This window comes from Pan paniscus, chromosome 2 (assembly GCF_029289425.2).
Source record: "Pan paniscus chromosome 2, NHGRI_mPanPan1-v2.0_pri, whole genome shotgun sequence".
Classification (NCBI taxonomy): Eukaryota; Metazoa; Chordata; class Mammalia; order Primates; family Hominidae; genus Pan; species Pan paniscus.
The window spans coordinates 154130509-154147519 of NC_085926.1; the positions used below are offsets into that span (position 1 = coordinate 154130509).

General features: G+C 41.4%; 1 protein-coding gene and 1 long non-coding RNA gene across 3 annotated transcripts in view; one reads left to right on the forward strand and one right to left on the reverse strand.

Annotated features, from left to right (window-relative positions):
* The window catches only part of KCNAB1 (potassium voltage-gated channel subfamily A regulatory beta subunit 1), a 418964-nt gene that overhangs the window by 93174 nt on the left and 308779 nt on the right, over nucleotides 1–17011 (forward strand). The gene's annotated exons all lie outside the window — the stretch shown is intronic.
* On the reverse strand, nucleotides 1120–15326 carry LOC130541371 (uncharacterized). The gene is made up of 4 exons (XR_008955417.2): nucleotides 13248–15326; nucleotides 3538–3597; nucleotides 2497–2600; nucleotides 1120–1298 (listed from the first exon to the last, which is right to left on the reverse strand). It is a non-coding gene; the product is annotated as an uncharacterized LOC130541371 (long non-coding RNA).

Sequence of the window (17011 nt, forward strand, 5' to 3'; positions counted from 1 at the left end):
CACACGTTCGGTATTAGAATTGTTGTGTGAGTAGAGAATACTGAGTGTTTTCTTTTGCCACCCAAGACAAAAATGGAAAGACTCATAAAAAATCAGTCCCCAAACTTCCTGTTATTGCTCTCGTTTTTGGAAGATGGAGAGATTTTGTCAGCTGAGAGCAGATAGTTACCTGACTGCAGTGATCTCAAGGTAGGGCATTCAGCTAAATGATTCCAAGGCCATCTACAGGCTGGAAAGGATCAGGAAACCACCCGACCGTATTCTTGAATGGTAACAGAATGAAATGATTTAACAAGTTTTCACAGCTCAATTGAAGCCAAAACTAATTTCTCAAAAGTTCCGATCTAGTCATGTCTTCCCAGTGAGTGTGATAAAGGTTGAAACATTCATTCTTGTCACCAGGGGATAGTGGGATTGATGTGTTTGCACCAAACACATCAGGCTGTCGCCCGCCACAAGCAGGATCTTCACACACTGGTCTTTCAGGGTGTACAGCCTTCCTTGGAAATGTCTATTCCTTATCCACCTCTAGCATTATTCTTTCTTTAAACCTATTACCTATGAGTTAATTGTTAAACAGATAATCATAATTATTATAAGAGTAACTAAATTGTAATTGTTCTCATTTCTGAGTGCCTACTTCATGACAGGCTAAGTAAGTTTTCTACATTATTTCATTTAATTTTTATAACAATTCTGAGAAGTAGAGACTATTAGCTCATTTGTTTGAGATGAGAAAAGAGAAGCTATGGAAGTTAGGTAACTTGCAGAATGTATTCAGATATTAATGGCAGAGGTGGGAGTCAAACAAAACCTACGCTCTCGAGCAAGGCATAAGTCATGGAGAGTTACCTGTGGCCCGCAAGCATCACTCAATTCAATTGACATGTAATGACCTCCTAGTATGTGTGCAGTATAAGAGACGTGAGATGGATAAATTTAGTTTCTTCTTGTAGGCCTTAAAATCTGTTGGGGAATTAAACCTATACATCCAGTTAATAGAACAAGATAAGTTTTATTTCGTCCTAAAGTAGAGGTCAGGCAGAGGTTATGAAAGTGCTGAGGTGGTGGAGGTAAATTTTGACTTGGGGGTTGGTGGTACATGAAGGCACTAGGGAAAGCTTAGGAGAGGTAGTGTCCTTTCACTTCCATCTTGAAAGATCAGCAAGCATTTGGCAGTTGGTGGAGACAGACAGGGAATTCCACATAGATGCAGCAGCTTGACTGAAGACCCTGAGGTGAGAAAATGCACAGCGTGTTCAGGGAACATCCACCACTGCAGTGGCATCACAGGCTACCTGGGGAGGAAGAAAGGGAAGGATCAGAGAGAGGCTGAACTGAGGTAAGAATGGCCTCCACTGCTGCCTACAGGATTCATATAGAATGGGTGGCCGTGGAAGATTTTTCGAGGAGAGAGATGACATAATTCCTTTCATTATGTGGGAGAGTAAAGCACTCAGGGTTTGTTAGCTGGTGCTCAGTGTGGTATTAGATTGATTTTTATGAAATTGCTGACATAGGACCATTTTCAAAGTACAAAAATCACAATTTCATATGGTTCAACACAACACAGTTCAAGATTTTGCTTTGCTTCTGGAAAAGCCTTTGGATATAGTGGGTAGCTACAAATTTGGGGTCTCCTGGCCCTCGCAGATCCTCAGAAACACTGTTGAGGTCTGCTGACTTTTATTATTTTAACTTAGGCAATACGTTAATGAAATAGAATCTTACTTATTTCAAGCTGGAATTTGATTAACTAAGGATGGTAACCTTAGCTACTTCATGCTGATCCAAGCCCTTGATTAGTTGTAGATGAAATCATTATTTCTAGTATTTATAGGGAGGAGGTAGATGGGAAATGAAGATTTAAAAGGTCTCTGATGGTAAGAACTACTGGCTGCTGCAGATTGCTGCTGAAAGCTGGCATGAACATAGGCATGCCATGTTTCCAGGCAACCTTGGGTGGTCCTGGGCTTGCAATTACATTCCGTCATTCTTCAAATGTTTTCTGAGTGCCTAAATGTTTTGTGAACAGTTCTAGGCACTGAAGAGATGGTTGGAAATAAGCTAGATAACTTGTTTATCTGGTCCTTAGGTTTTCCGCCCAAACTAGAATGAATAACATTTGACAAAACTGTTGTTAAGAAAGACTGTCTAAGTACTAACCCTGTGCATGAATGAGGCAGAGTAGACTCTGGGGGAAGATAGGGTGGGATGGGGGCAAGAGGAACATTCAGTAGTCCCTACTTAGTGCCAGACACTGGGCTTTTAACTCATTTTCTCCTTTAAATTCCCCTACTTTTGGACAATTAGGTAGTTTTATCCCTGCTTGACAGATGAGGAAATTGACTCTCAAAGAAATTGAGAAAATTGCTGCCAGTTGCCCAGCACGAGGGTGGTGGAGCAGAGTTTAAGCCCACATCTGTTTGTCCAGCACCTGAGTTCTTTCCATCAGCATCCCCAGTATAAAGTGATTTTAGGTTTTACATGACTGACCTGGAGGAACAAATGCTTATTTGTTCAGAGGCTTATTTTCTTTTCAACTAGAGTTGAACCGTACAAGTGTAATCAGGTCCATTTGTTGACAATGGCAAGGCAGGCTGTAGAGATGAAATTAGAGTGTCAAGGCCAGGTGACTGATGTTTGCCAAAGGCATGAAAACAGCATTTTACACCCAAGGTAATGATGCCGCAGATTCCTACACGTCAAACAGACTCCACTGCTATGTTTAGAGAAAGTACAATAATATTGTTCAGAGTCAGCAAAGATAATGTGCATCTGGTTCCAGTTCTGATGAATCTGTAAAAGTTGCAATCCAGATGTTGTGCTATTAATTTGGGTGACATGATTATTATTACTTTGGCCTCTCTTTTCCAAATATGTTAACAACAGCAACAACAACAAAAAAGTTAATATGATTTAAAGTTTCATGTCACATTATGTTTTGAGACATGCAATCAGGAAACTAGAGTGATATACGAAAAAAAATCATTTCCCTAGTTTTAAAAATGACTTTCTTAAGACCTGAGTAAAAAGAGGCTGTCCTGATGAGCTCATTCACTCTCAGAGATTTTTGTTCTTTTGAAGTCATTGCATTTCCACTATGGTTTAGTATGAACAAAGAAAATCAGGAACTCTTTTCTTACTTGAGTTCCAGGGATGTAGAGACTATAGAGCTTATTTTCTTCTTGTCATTTTAAAAATGTAAAGTCTTGGAGCTGCTTTGGCATTTATTATTGATATAGAAAGAGTGCTCATTATTTAACATGCCTGTGCCTCCCTCCAGGGGATGGCAAATACCTGTTATGGTGTCTCTGGAAACAAGCTGGTCATAATGTCCCATTTACAACAGAGAGTTGTGTACCTCCAGTTACCTGGAACAGGTAACGCCAGTATCAGGAATTGAAAATCTCCAGTCTAGGGATTAAGATGGCAAAAAGGAGGCAGGACTAGCTTGTAGCTCCCACTCTGATGGACTGAGTGATATGTGGAGACTCACATCATAAACTTGCTCCAAGAACTACCGCAGGAACATACCAGAAAAGCTGAGGGAATCCACAGACGCTCTGAAAGAACAGAATCACTGCTGCAGGCTCCCTGAAATGTGGAAAAACTGTGAGTCAGCTTGCTTTCTTCACAGGGAGGCTCGTGATCTGGGGCAAGTTCTCAGCCCTGGTCACCAGCTGCCAGACTCGGTGCTGTTGTGGGGACATGGTGGGAATGAGACCGGCCTTTAGGACTGTGGGCTGTGTGAGAGCAGGGTGAGGCCAGTGACTGCTGGCTTTTCCCCACTTCCCTGGTGACCCGTATGACTCAGCAGAGGCAGCCATAATCCCCCTGCGAATATAACTCCACTGGACTGGGAACTACATTGCCATCCCCCACAGCAGCCACAGCAAGCCCTGCCAAAGGAGAGGCTGAGCCCAGACATGCCTATCCCAGCCCCTAACTGGTAGTCTTTCTCTACCTGCCCTGGCAGCTGAAGACAAAGGTTATAATCTCTTGGTAGCTCTATAGCCCTGCCCACTGCCTGAGAAACCTGAATACTTAACCAGTTGTCCCTAGGGCAAATTTGCATCATCCCTATAGGACTGCAGCTGATGCACTCTTAAAAGCGTCACCTCCTGTCTGGAGGCCAACGAAAACAAAACCAGCACACTAAACAAATACACAACCAAGGACCCTTACAGAGTCCACTTCACTTCCCTGCTACCTCCACTGAAGCAGGTGCTGGTATCCATGGCTGCAAGACCTGAAGACAGATCACATCACAGGACTCTTTGCAGACACTCCGCAGTACCAGCCTGGAGTCCCATAGCTCTGCAGGGTGGCTAGACCCAGAACAGCAAAAATAATAATAATAAAAATAAAATAAAATAAAAATAAATAAATAAATAAATATTAAAAAAATAAAAATAAAAATCACTGCAGTTTGGCTCTCAGGAAGCCTCATTCCTAGGGGAAGGGGGAGAACACCACATCATGGGAGCACTCTGTGGGACAGAAGAACCTGAACAGCAGCCCTTGATCTCAGGTCTTCCCTCTTACAGTCTACCCAAATGAGAAGGAATCAGAAAAACAGTTCTGGTAATATGACAAAACAAGGATATTTACACCCTGAAGAGATCATACCAGCTCACCAGCAATGGATCCAAACCAAGAAAAAAATCTCTTAATTGCCAGAAAAAGGATTCAGAAGGTTAATTATTAGGCTAACCAAGGAGGCATCAGACAAAGGTGAAGTCCAACTTAAAAAAAATCAAAAACATGATACAGGGTATGAAATGAAACTTCTTCAGTGAAATAGAGAACATAAACAAAATAGAATCACAACTTCTGGAAATCAAGGACACATTCAGAGAAATGCAAAATGCCCTGGAAAGTCTCAGCAATAGAATCAAACAAGCAGAAGAAAGAACTTCAGAGCTTGAAGACTAGGTTTATGAATTAACCTAATCCATCAAAGACAAAGAAAAAAGAATTTAAAAAATGAACAAAACCTCTGAGAAATTTGGACTATGTTAAATGTCCAAACCTAAGAATAATTGGTGTTCCCGAGGAAGAAGAGGAATCTAAAAGTTTGGAAAACATATTTGAGGGAATAATTGAGGAAAACTTTCCAGCCTTGCTAGAGATCTAGACATGCAAATACAAGAAGCTCAAAGAACATGTGGGAAATTAATCACAAAAATGTCATCACCTGGGCACATAGTCCTCAGGTTATCTAAAGTCAAAAACGAAGGAAGGAATCTTTTTATTATCATTATTATTATTATTATTATTATACTTTAAGTTCTAGGGTACATGTGAACAACGTGCAGGTTTGTTATACAGGTAAACCTGTGCCATGGTGGTTTGCTGTACCCATCAACTCGTCATTTACATTAGGTATTTCTCCTAATGCTATCCCTCCCCCAGCCCCTAACCCCCTGACAGGCCCCAGTGTGTGATGTTCCCAGCCCTGTGTCCATGTGTTCTCATTGTTTGACTCCCACCTATGAGTGAGAACATGCGGTGTTTGCTTTTCTGTGCTTGTGATAGTTTGCTTGGAATGATGGTTTCCAGCTTCATCCATGTCCCTGCAAAGGACATGAACTCATCCTTTTTTATGGCTGCATAGTATTCCATGGTGTATATGTGCCACATTTTCTTTATCCAGTCTATAATTGTTGGACATTTGGGTTGGTTCCAAGTCTTTGCTATTGTGAATAGTGCCGTAATAAATATACGTGTGCATGTGTCCATATAGTAGCATGATTTATAATCATTTGGGTATATACACAGTAATGGGATCACTGGGTCAAATGGTATTTCTAGTTCTAGATCCTTGAGGAATCGCCACACTGTCTTCCACAATGGTTGAACTAACTTACACTCCCACCAACAGTGTAAAAGCATTCCTATTTCTCCACATCCTCTCCAGCATCTGTTGTTTCCTGACTTTTTAATGATTGCCATTCTAACTGGCATGAGATGGCATCTCATTGTGGTTTTGATTTGCATTTCTCTGATGACCAGTGATGATGAGCATTTTTTCGTGTGTCTGTTGGCTGCATAAATGTCTTCTTTTGAGAAGTGTCTGTTCATATCCTTTGCCCACTTTTTGATGGAGTTTTGATTTTTTCTTGTAAATTTGTTTAAGTTCTTTGTAGATTCTGGATATTAGCTCTTTGTCAGACGGGTAGATTGCAAAGAGTTTCTCCCATTCTGTAGGTTGCCTGTTTACTCTGATGACAGTTTCTTTTGCTGTGCAGAAGCTCTTTCATTTAATTAGATCCCATTTGTCTATTTTGGCTTTTATTGCCATTGCTTTTGATGTTTTAGTCATGAAGTCTTTGCCCATGCCTGTGTCCTGAATGGTATTGCCTAGGTTTTCTTCTAGGGTTTTTATGGTGTGAGGTCTTACATTTAAGTCTTTAATCTGTCTTGACTTAATTTTTGTATAAGGTGTAAGGAAGGGATCCAGTTTCAGCTTTCTACATATGGATAGCCAGTTTCCCCAGCACCATTTATTAAATAGGGAATCCTTTCCCCATTGCTTGTTTTTGTTAGTTTTGTCAAAGATCAGATGGTTGTAGATGTGTGGTGTTATTTCTGTGGCCTCTGTTCTGTTCCATTGGTCTATATCTCTGTTTTGGTACCAGTACCATGCTGTTTTGGTTACTGTAGCCTTGTAGTATAGTTTGAAGTCAGGTAGCATGATACCTCCAGCTTTGTTCTTTTTGCTTAGGATTGTCTTGGCTATGTGGGCTCACTTTTGGTTCCATATGAACTTTAAAGTAGTTTTTTCCAATTTTGTGAAGAAAGTCAGTGGTAGCTTGATGGGGATAACATTGAATCTAAATTAATAAATTACCTTAGGCAGTATGGCCATTTTCACGATATTGAAGGAAAGAATCTTAAGAGCTGTGAGGCAAAAGCATCAGGTAACCTATAAAGGAAAACCTATCAGATTAACAGATTTCTCAGCAGAAACCATAGAAGGGATTGGGGTCCTATCTTTAGCCTCCTTCATCAAAATAATTATCAGTCAAGAATTTTGTGGCCGGGCATGGTGGAGACTCACGCCTGTAATCCCAGCACTTTGAGGGCTGAGGCGGGTGGATCACCTGAGGTCAGGAGTTCGAGACCAGCCTGGTCAACATGGTGAAACCCTGTCTGTACTAAAAATACAAAAATTAGCCAGACATGGTGGTGGGCGCCTGTAATCACAGCTACTTGGGAGGCTGAGGTGGGAGAATTGCTTGAATCTGGGAGGCGGAGGTTGCAGTGAGCTGAGATCACGACATTACATTCCGGCCTGGGCGAAAAGAGCAAAACTCCATCCCCCCCCCCCAAAAAAAAAAGTTTTGTGTCCAGCAAAACTAAGCTTCATAAATGAAGGAAAGACACAGTCTTTTCCAGACAAGCAAACACTGACAGAATTTTCCATTACCAAGCCAGCACTGTAAGAACTGCTAGACGGAGCACTAAATCTTGAGACAAATCCTCAAAATATACCAGAATAGCATCTCCTTAAAGCATAAATCTCACAGGACCTATATAACAATAACACAATTAAAAAACAAAACAAAACAAGGTATTCAGGCAACAAAAAGCATGATGAATAGAATAGTACCTCACGTTTCAATATCAACATTGAATGTAAATGGCCTAAAATGCTCCACTTAAAAGATACAGAATGGCAGAACGGATAAGAATTCACCAACCAATTCTGCTATCTTCAGTAGACTCACCTAACATATGAGGACTCACGTAAACTTAAGGTAAAGGGGGGCGGGAAGAAGATATTCCCTGCAAATGGACACTAAAAGTGAGCAGAAGTAGCTATTCTTCTACCAGACAAAACAAACTTTAAAGCAACATCCGTTAAAAAAGACAAAGAACACTATGTAATGATAAAAGAACTAGTCCAACAAGAAAATATCACAATTCTAAATATACATGCATCTAACACTGGAGCTCCCAAATTTATAAAACAATTACTACTATACCTAAGAAATGAGCTAGACAGCAACACCATAATAGTGGGGGACTCTAACACTCCACTGACAGCACTAGACAGGTCATCAAGACAGAAAGTCAACAGAGAAACAATGGACTTAAACTATACCCTACAGCAAATTGACTCAACAGATATATTTATAGAACATTCTACCCAACAACTGTAGAATATACATTCTATTCATCAGCACATGGAACATTCTCCAAGATAGATAATATGATAGGCCACAAAACAAGTCTCAGCAAATTTAAGAAAATCGAAATTTCATCAAGTACTCTCTCAGACTACAGTGGAATAAAATTGGAAATCAACTCCAAAAGGAACCTTCAAAACCATGCAAATATATGGAAATTAAATAACCTGATCCTGAATGATTGTTGGGTCAACAATGAAATCAAGATGGGAATTTAAAAATTCTTTGAACTGAATGATAATAGTGACAAAACCTATCAAAACCTCTGGGATACAGCAAAAGCAGTGCTAAGAGGAAAGTTCATAGCATTAAATGCCTACATCAACAAGTCTAAAAGAGCACAATTAGACAATCTGTGTCCGGAATTGGTGGGTTCTTGGTCTCACTGACTTCAAGAATGAAGCCACGGACCCTCACAGTGAGTGTTACAGTTCTTAAAGGCAGTGTGTCTGGAGTTTGTTCCTTCTGCTGTTCAGATGTGTTCGGAGTTTCTTCCTTCTGGTGGGTTTGTGGTCTCGCTGGCTTCAGCAGTGAAGCTGCAGACCTTTGCGGTGAGTGTTACAGCTCATAAAGGCAGTGTGGACCCAAAGAGAGAGCAGCAGCAAGATTTATTGCAAAGAGTGAAAGAACAAAGCTTCCACAGTGTGGAAGGGGACCCGAGCAGGTTGCCATTGCTGTGCTGGCTTGGGCAGCCTGGTTTTATTCTCTTATCTGGCCCTACCCACATCCTGCTGATTGGTCCATTTTACAGAGAGCCGATTAGTCTGTTTTACAGAGAGCTGATTGGTCCATTTTGACAGGGTGCTGATTGGTGCATTTACAATCCCTGAGCTAGACACAAAAGTGCTCCAAGTCTCCACTAGATTAGCTAGACACAGAGTACTCATTGGTGTATTTACAAACCTTGAGCTAGACACAGGGTGCTGATTGGTGCATTTACAAACCTTGAGCTAGATACAGAGTGCTGATTGGTGTGTTTACAATCCCTTAGCTAGACATAAAGGTTCTCCAAGTTCTCATCAGATCAGCTAGACACAGAGCGCTGATTGGTGCATCCACAGACCCTGAGCTAGACACAGGGTGCTGATTGGTGTGTTTACAAACCTTGAGCTAGATATAGGGTGCTGATTGGTGTATTCACAATCCCCTAGCTAGACATAAAGGTTCTCCAAGTCCCCACCAGACTCAGGAGCCCAGCTGGCTTCACCCAGTGTATCCCGCACTGGGGCACAGGTGAAGCTGCCTGCTAGTCCTGTGCCATGTGCCCGCACTCCTCAGCCCTTGGGTGGTTGATGGGACCGGGCTCCGTGGAGCAGGGGGCAGCGCTCATCAGGGAGGCTCAGGCCACGCAGGAGCCCACGGCAGTTGGTTGGGGGGGATGTGAGACTCAGGCATGGCGGGCTGCATGTCCCGAGCCCTGACCCGCGGGGAGGCAGCTAAGGCCAGGCGAGAAATCAAGCGCAGTGCCGGTGGGCCAGCACTGCTGGGGGACCCGGCACACCCTCCACAGCTGCTGGCCTGGGTGCTAAGCCTCTCACTGCCTGGGGCCAGCGGGGCCAGCCAGCCGGCCGCTCTGAGTGTGGGGCCCACTGAGCCCACACCCACCTGGAACTCGTGCTGGCCCGCAAGAACCGCACGCAGCCCCGGTTTCCACCCGTGCCTCTCCTGCCACACCTCCCTGCAAGCTGAGGGAGCCGGCTCCGGCCTTGGCCAGCCCAGAAAGAGGCTCCCACAGTGCAGCGGCCGGCTGAAGGGCTCTTCAAGCATGGCCAGAGTGGGCGCCAAGGCCGAGGAGGCGCCAAGAGCGAGCGAGGGCTGCGAGGGCTGCCAGCACGCTGTCACCTCTCAAATCTAAGTTCTTACCTCACAGAGCTGGAGAAACAAGGACAATTCAAACCCAAACCCAGCAGAAGAAAAGAAATAATGATGATCAGAGCAGAACTAAATGAAATTGAAACAAACAACAATGTAAATACAAAAGATAAATGAAACAGAAAGCTGATTCTTTGAAAAGATAAATAAAATTGATAGACCATTAGAGAGATGAACCGAGAAGAGAGAAGATCCAAATGAGCTCCATTAGAAATGAAATGGGGGATATTACAACTCATACCATATAAATACAAAACATTATTCAAGGCTGCTATGAACACCTTTACATGCATAAACTAGAAAACCTAGAGGAGATGGAGAAATTCCTGGAGAAATAACCTCTTGGATTAAATGAGGAAGATATAAAATCTCTGAACATAACAATAACACACAGTGAGATTGAAATGGTAATTTAACAATTGTCAACAAAAAAAAGTTCAGGACCAGACCGATTCACAGCTGAATTGTATCAGACATTCAAAGAAGAATTGGTACCAATCCTGTTGACACTATTCCAAAAGATAGAGAAAGAGGAAATCCTCCCTAAATCATTCTAGGAAGCCAGAATCACCCTAATACCAAAACCAGGGAAAGACATAACAAAAAAAGAAAACTACAGACCAATATCCCTGATGAACACAGATGCAAAATCCTCAAAGAAAATGCTAGGGAACTAAGTCCAACAACATATCAAAAAGTTAATTTACCATGATCAAGTGGTTTCAAACCAGGGATGCAGGGATGGTTTAACATACACAAGTCAATAAATGTGAAACACCACACAAAATTAAAAACAAAAATCACATGACCTTCTCAATAGATGCAGAAAAGGCATTTGACAAAAATCCAACATTGCTTTATGATTAAAATCCTCAGCAAAATCGGCACAGAAGGGACAAACGGTAAGGTAATAAAAGCCATCTATGACAAACCCACAGCCAATATTATACTGAACAGGGAAAATTTTAAAGCATTCCCCCTGAGAACTGGAACAAGACAAGGATGCCCACTTTCACCACTTCTACTCAACATAGTACTGGTAGTCCTAGCCAGAGCAATCAGACAAGAGAAAGAAATAAAGGGCGTCCAAATTGGTAAAGAGGAGGTCAAACTGTCACTGTTTGCTGATGGTATGATTGTATACCTAGAAAAACCTAAAGACTCATCCAAAAAGCTCCTAGAACTGGTAAATGTATTCAGCAAAGTTTCAGAATACAAAATTAATGCACACAAATCAGTAGCTCTGCTGTATACCAACAGCGACCAAGCTGAGAATCAAATCAAGAACTCAACTCCTTTCACGATAGCTGCAAAAAATAATAATAATAAAATACATAGGAATATACCTAACCAAGGACTTGAAAGACGTCTACAAGGAAAATTACAAAACACTGCTGAAAGAAAACATAGATAACATACAAATGGAAACACATCCCATGCTCATGGATCCAATATTGTGAAAATGACCATACTGCCAAAAGCAATCTATAAATTCATTGCAATTCCCATCAAAACACCACCATCATTTCTCATAGAACTAGAAAAAAAATCCTAAAATTCATATGGAACCAAAAAAGAGCCCACAGAGCCAAAGCAAGACTAAGCAAAAGGAACAAAACTAGAGGCATCATATTACCTGACTTCAAACTATACTGAAAGGCCACAGTCACCAAAACAGCATTATACTGGTATAAAAATTGGCACATAGACCAGTGGAACAGAATAGAGAACCCAGAAATTAAGCCAGATACAGTCAACTGATCTTGACAAAGCAAATAAAAACATAAAGTGGGGAAAGGATACCCTACTCAACAAACGGTGCTGGGATAATTGGCTAGCTACATGTAGAAGAATGAAACTAGATATCTATCTCTCACCTCATACAAAAATCAACTCAAGATGGATCAAAGACTTAAATTTAAGATCTGAAACCATAAAAATTCTAGAAGATAACATCAAAAAACCCTTCTAGACATTGGCTTAGACAAGACGTCATGACCAAGAACCCAAAAGCAAATGCACCAAAAACAAAGAGAAATAGATGGGACTTAATTAAACTAAAAAGCTCCTGCACAGCAAAAGAAATAATCAGCAGGGTTAACAGACAAAAATCTCAGAAATCACCGCTAAAGAACTTATTCCTGTAACCAAGTACCTCCTGTTCCCCAAAAACCTGTTGAAATCAAGAAAAAGAAAAAAGAAAAGAAAAGCTCATCTGCAAAGCTTGTGAACAACTTTCCATGTTTTGGCGGTGATCCTTTTATTCCAGTTTCAGGAAACACCCCACAGCCAAGCCCAGCACTCCTCCTCTCTCTTGTGTAAGCGATAAGCACCATTAATAGTCCTGTCAGTCTTGATTAATTCTGTGTACAATGATCAAGAGAGTATTTTGACTTTGGGGCAAATCAAACCCTGGTGGACTATGACACAGACACAAGGGATAAACATTTACTAAAAGTAAAAAACACACAGCCTGGAGCTTGTAAGGATTCCATAGAAATAAAAGCATATGAAGAATGAATTCCAACTATAGATTTTTTACAAAGCTACATGATGATTAAGTGCTTTTGGGTTATTCTATTCTATAATATTTAATGGTTTCTAAATCTAACTACTTCTTCGTCACAATGTTGTTTTTAAAAAGTTATCCATTAGGTCTTTGTGTGAACAAATGTAGGCCATTACTCCGCTGATCAGTAACTAATGCAAGGAAAAAGTTCTTTTTTATACTTTTACAACGTGAACTCCTTTTGATAGTACTGAAACGACTGGCCATTTGCAAGAATGAAACTAATTTAAAAAGCAAAGACAAAGGACATTGTTCTCAAAGGTATTTAATAGGCCCTGAAAGTTTGACTTAGAAAAAAAAGTGTTTGAAATCACAATCAATGTTGCAATAAAGTGGGACAATTCCAAGCAACTAAAAAAGACTTTCTCTCCGATTTCAGTGAGAATTGTCTTTTCTCATGATAGTCTGAATCTAGTGTGTGTGTACTATTTTTATATGCAAATTAGTATATGATTCTCTTGTTTGATTCAACAATAGGTGATGTAGGTAAGTCGACATTATTATACTTCAAGAAAGAAGGCAAATGAGACCCAGAGAAGTTAGGAAATTTGTTCCTGGTCATGCAGTTAGTAAACAGGGATGCTTAAACCTAAACCCCAGTCACTCACCAAATGATTCTCCTCTTCATGTAACAGGCTCAAGGCCCCCACTAGCAGGCACAGTGGTAAGTTCTCACCCTAAACTCTGGAAACGCCCTTTTAGGGCACCATCCCGGTTCAGAGCTGTTTAGGCAAACTGTGCTTAAGGAGGGACCTCCTCGTACACAGCTGTTCTGCTTAGACATGGATTTTCCTCCTCCAGCCCTTTCTGCCATGTCATCAATACAAGGTCAGAAAGAGACACTGAGTCAGCAATGAATATGGGAATTATCTGCACATTTAGCAGTGGAATCCTAGAGGCACGGGAAGAGAGAGCAGGTAAGTGGTAGGATCCGGTTTTAAACTTACCTTCTTGTTGCATACATTGAAAGTAAACATCAGAAACGTCTTCCACCTTAAAATTTTGCACAATAATTTATTGTACCAAATTGGTTCAATTCCATTCCTCTGTTCATTCATTCCATTCCACACATCTTTATTGAGCACCTCCCCTTGGCAGTAACTGTGTCGGTGGGAAGTCAGATGCTGTCCTTGCCCTCAGATAGTGCACAGTCTTCAGATGAAGGGGAGAGGAGAAAAGAAGCAAGTGCTGGTTGGGAGGTGGGATGTAGCTGAAAGCTTAGATTTTTTGATTCACAAAAATCCATACACTTCTTTTTTTTTTTTTTATTATACTTTAAGTTTTAGGGTACATGTGCACATTGTGCAGGTTAGTTACATATGTATACATGTGCCATGCTGGTGCGCTGCACCCACTAACTCGTCATCTAGCATTAGGTATATCTCCCAATGCTATCCCTCCCCCCTCCCCCCTCCCCACCACAGTCCCCAGAGTATGATATTCCCCTTCCTGTGTCCATGTGATCTCATTGTTCAATTCCCACCTATGAGTGAGAATATGCGGTGTTTGGTTTTTTGTTCTTGTGATAGTTTACTGAGAATGATGGTTTCCAATTTCATCCATGTCCCTACAAAGGATATGAACTCATCATTTTTTATGGCTGCATAGTATTCCATGGTGTATATGTGCCACATTTTCTTAATCCAGTCTATCATTGTTGGACATTTGGGTTGGTTCCAAGTCTTTGCTATTGTGAATAATGCCGCAATAAACATACGTGTGCATGTGTCTTTATAGCAGCATGATTTATAGTCCTTTGGGTATATACCCAGTAATGGGATGGCTGGGTCAAATGGTATTTCTAGTTCTACATCCCTGAGGAATCGCCACACTGACTTCCACAATGGTTGAACTAGTTTACAGTCCCACCAACAGTGTAAAAGTGTTCCTATTTCTCCACATCCTCTCCAGCACCTGTTATTTCCTGACTTTTGAATGATTGCCATTCTAACTGGTGTGAGATGATATCTCATAGTGGTTTTGATTTGCATTTCTCTGATGGCCAGTGATGATGAGCATTTTTTCATGTGTTTTTTGGCTGCATAAATGTCTTCTTTTGAGAAGTGCCTGTTCATGTCCTTCGCCCACTTTTTGATGGGGTTGTTTGTTTTTTTCTTGTAAATTTGTTTGAGTTCACTGTAGATTCTGGATATTAGCCCTTTGTCAGATGAGTAGGTTGTGAAAATTTTCTCCCATTTTGTAGGTTGCCTGTTCACTCTGATGGTAGTTTCTTTTGCTGTGCAGAAGCTCTTTAGTTTAATTAGATCCCATTTGTCAATTTTGGCTTTTGTTGCCATTGCTTTTGGTGTTTTGGACATGAAGTCCTTGCCCACGCCTATGTCCTGAATGGTAATGCCTAGGTTTTCTTCTAGGGTTTTTATGGTTTTAGGTCTAACGTTTAAATCTTTAATCCATCTTGAATTGATTTTTGTATAAGGTGTAAGGAAGGGATCCAGTTTCAGCTTTCTACATATGGCTAGCCAGTTTTCCCAGCACCATTTATTAAATAGGGAATCCTTTCCCCATTGCTTGTTTTTCTCAGGTTTGTCAAAGATCAGATAGTTGTAGGTAAGCGGTGTTATTTCTGAGGGCTCTGTTCTGTTCCATTGATCTATATTTCTGTTTTGGTACCAGTACCATGCTGTTTTGGTTACTGTAGCCTTGTAGTATAGTTTGAAGTCAGGTAGTGTGATGACTCCAGCTTTGTTCTTTTGGCTTAGGATTGACTTGGCGATGCGGGCTCTCTTTTGGTTCCATATGAACTTTAAAGTAGTTTTTTCCAATTGTGTGAAGAAAGTCATTGGTAGCTTGATGGGGATGGCATTGAATCTGTAAATTACCTTGGGCAGTATGGCCATTTTCACGATATTGATTCTTCCTACCCATGAGCAAGGAATGTTCTTCCATTTGTTTGTATCCTCTTTTATTTCCTTGAGCAGTGGTTTGTAGTTCTCCTTGAAGAGGTGCTTCACATCCCTTGTAAGTTGGATTCCTAGGTATTTTATTCTCTTTGAAGCAATTGTGAATGGGAGTTCACTCATGATTTGGCTCTCTGTTTGTCTGTTGTTGGTGTATAAGAATGCTTGTGATTTTTGTACATTGAAAAAATCCATACACTTCTTGTCTGCAGCCCTACCGTGTGCTTTGAACATAGGAGCAGCAGTTGATGGTTTTGCCTCCATTTGACTGTTACAGATCCCAGCCCCTGTGTTGTTTCCTCAAGCATTTCTGGAAGTCCCTGAAATGCATCTCATGTGTGGTCGAAAGCAAGCCTGGTCAGCCTTCACACAGCGTCTGCTGTTTCTTCCTTCTCACTAGCCTGCCTCTTCGGGGTTCTATCATGTTCCACTAGAGACCGCTGCAGGTGTGCTAGAGCTTGGAGGTGGGAAGTGGGGAGGGGACCTCTCCTTCTCATGTTGCCTTCCACTGAAAGGCTCCAAAGGTTTACAGAGTCTTAAGTGAAATAGCTTGTTCAGGTTGAGTTCCAGGCTTTTCTTACCCTTGACCTAGGTTGGAGTCAATGGGGGATAGATCAGAGAAAAACCTCAGTGACAGCCACTATGTGATTCTCAGGATTGCTCTCCTCTTCTGACCACCCTATTTCTCCTTCCACAGACAGTTTTCTGTCTATGACCACATGGCCCTTTGCAGGCTGGTTATTTCCCACTGTCAAGATTCTGGGCAAGCCCGCCTCTGAGTTCCATGGCATACCTGAACCCCAGCGGAGACTAGGGTTTACACAGAGAGAAGGTGTTGTTCTAGTGTGGAGTTTGGGGAGAGGGCACTAGACATACCTCAGAGGCATCATTCCCCTCTTCCTTGTGTGTAAAGGGGAGCCTCTGAGGGGTCTCAGCCCTGAACACAGTCTTTTTGAGGGAGAGGTTTGAAACTCTGTTTTAAAAAGAACAAGACTATTTTTCTTTCTATGGTGTATTAGTTCATTCTCACACTACTATAAAGAAATACCTGAGACTGAGTAATTTGTAAAGAAAAGAGGTTTAATTGGCTCGTGGTTCTGCAGGCTGTACAGGAAGCATGGCTGGGGAGGCCTTGGGAAACTTATAATTATGGTGGAAGGCACAGCTTACATGGCCAGAGCAGGAGGAAGAGAGTGGGGAGAGGTGCTACACACCTCACAGATCTGTGAGAATTCACTTATAGTCAAGAGACCAGCAAAGGAGAATCTGTCCCCTTGATCCAATATCCTCCCACCAGGCCCCTCCTCCAACCTTGGGGATTACAATTCGACATGAGATTTGGGCAGGGACACAAATTTAAACCATATTATGTGGTTACAGATAAAAGATGGGACACAATTATGTTGGATGCATTAATGGAAAGGACAACACTTATTCATCCTGAAGTGTAATCA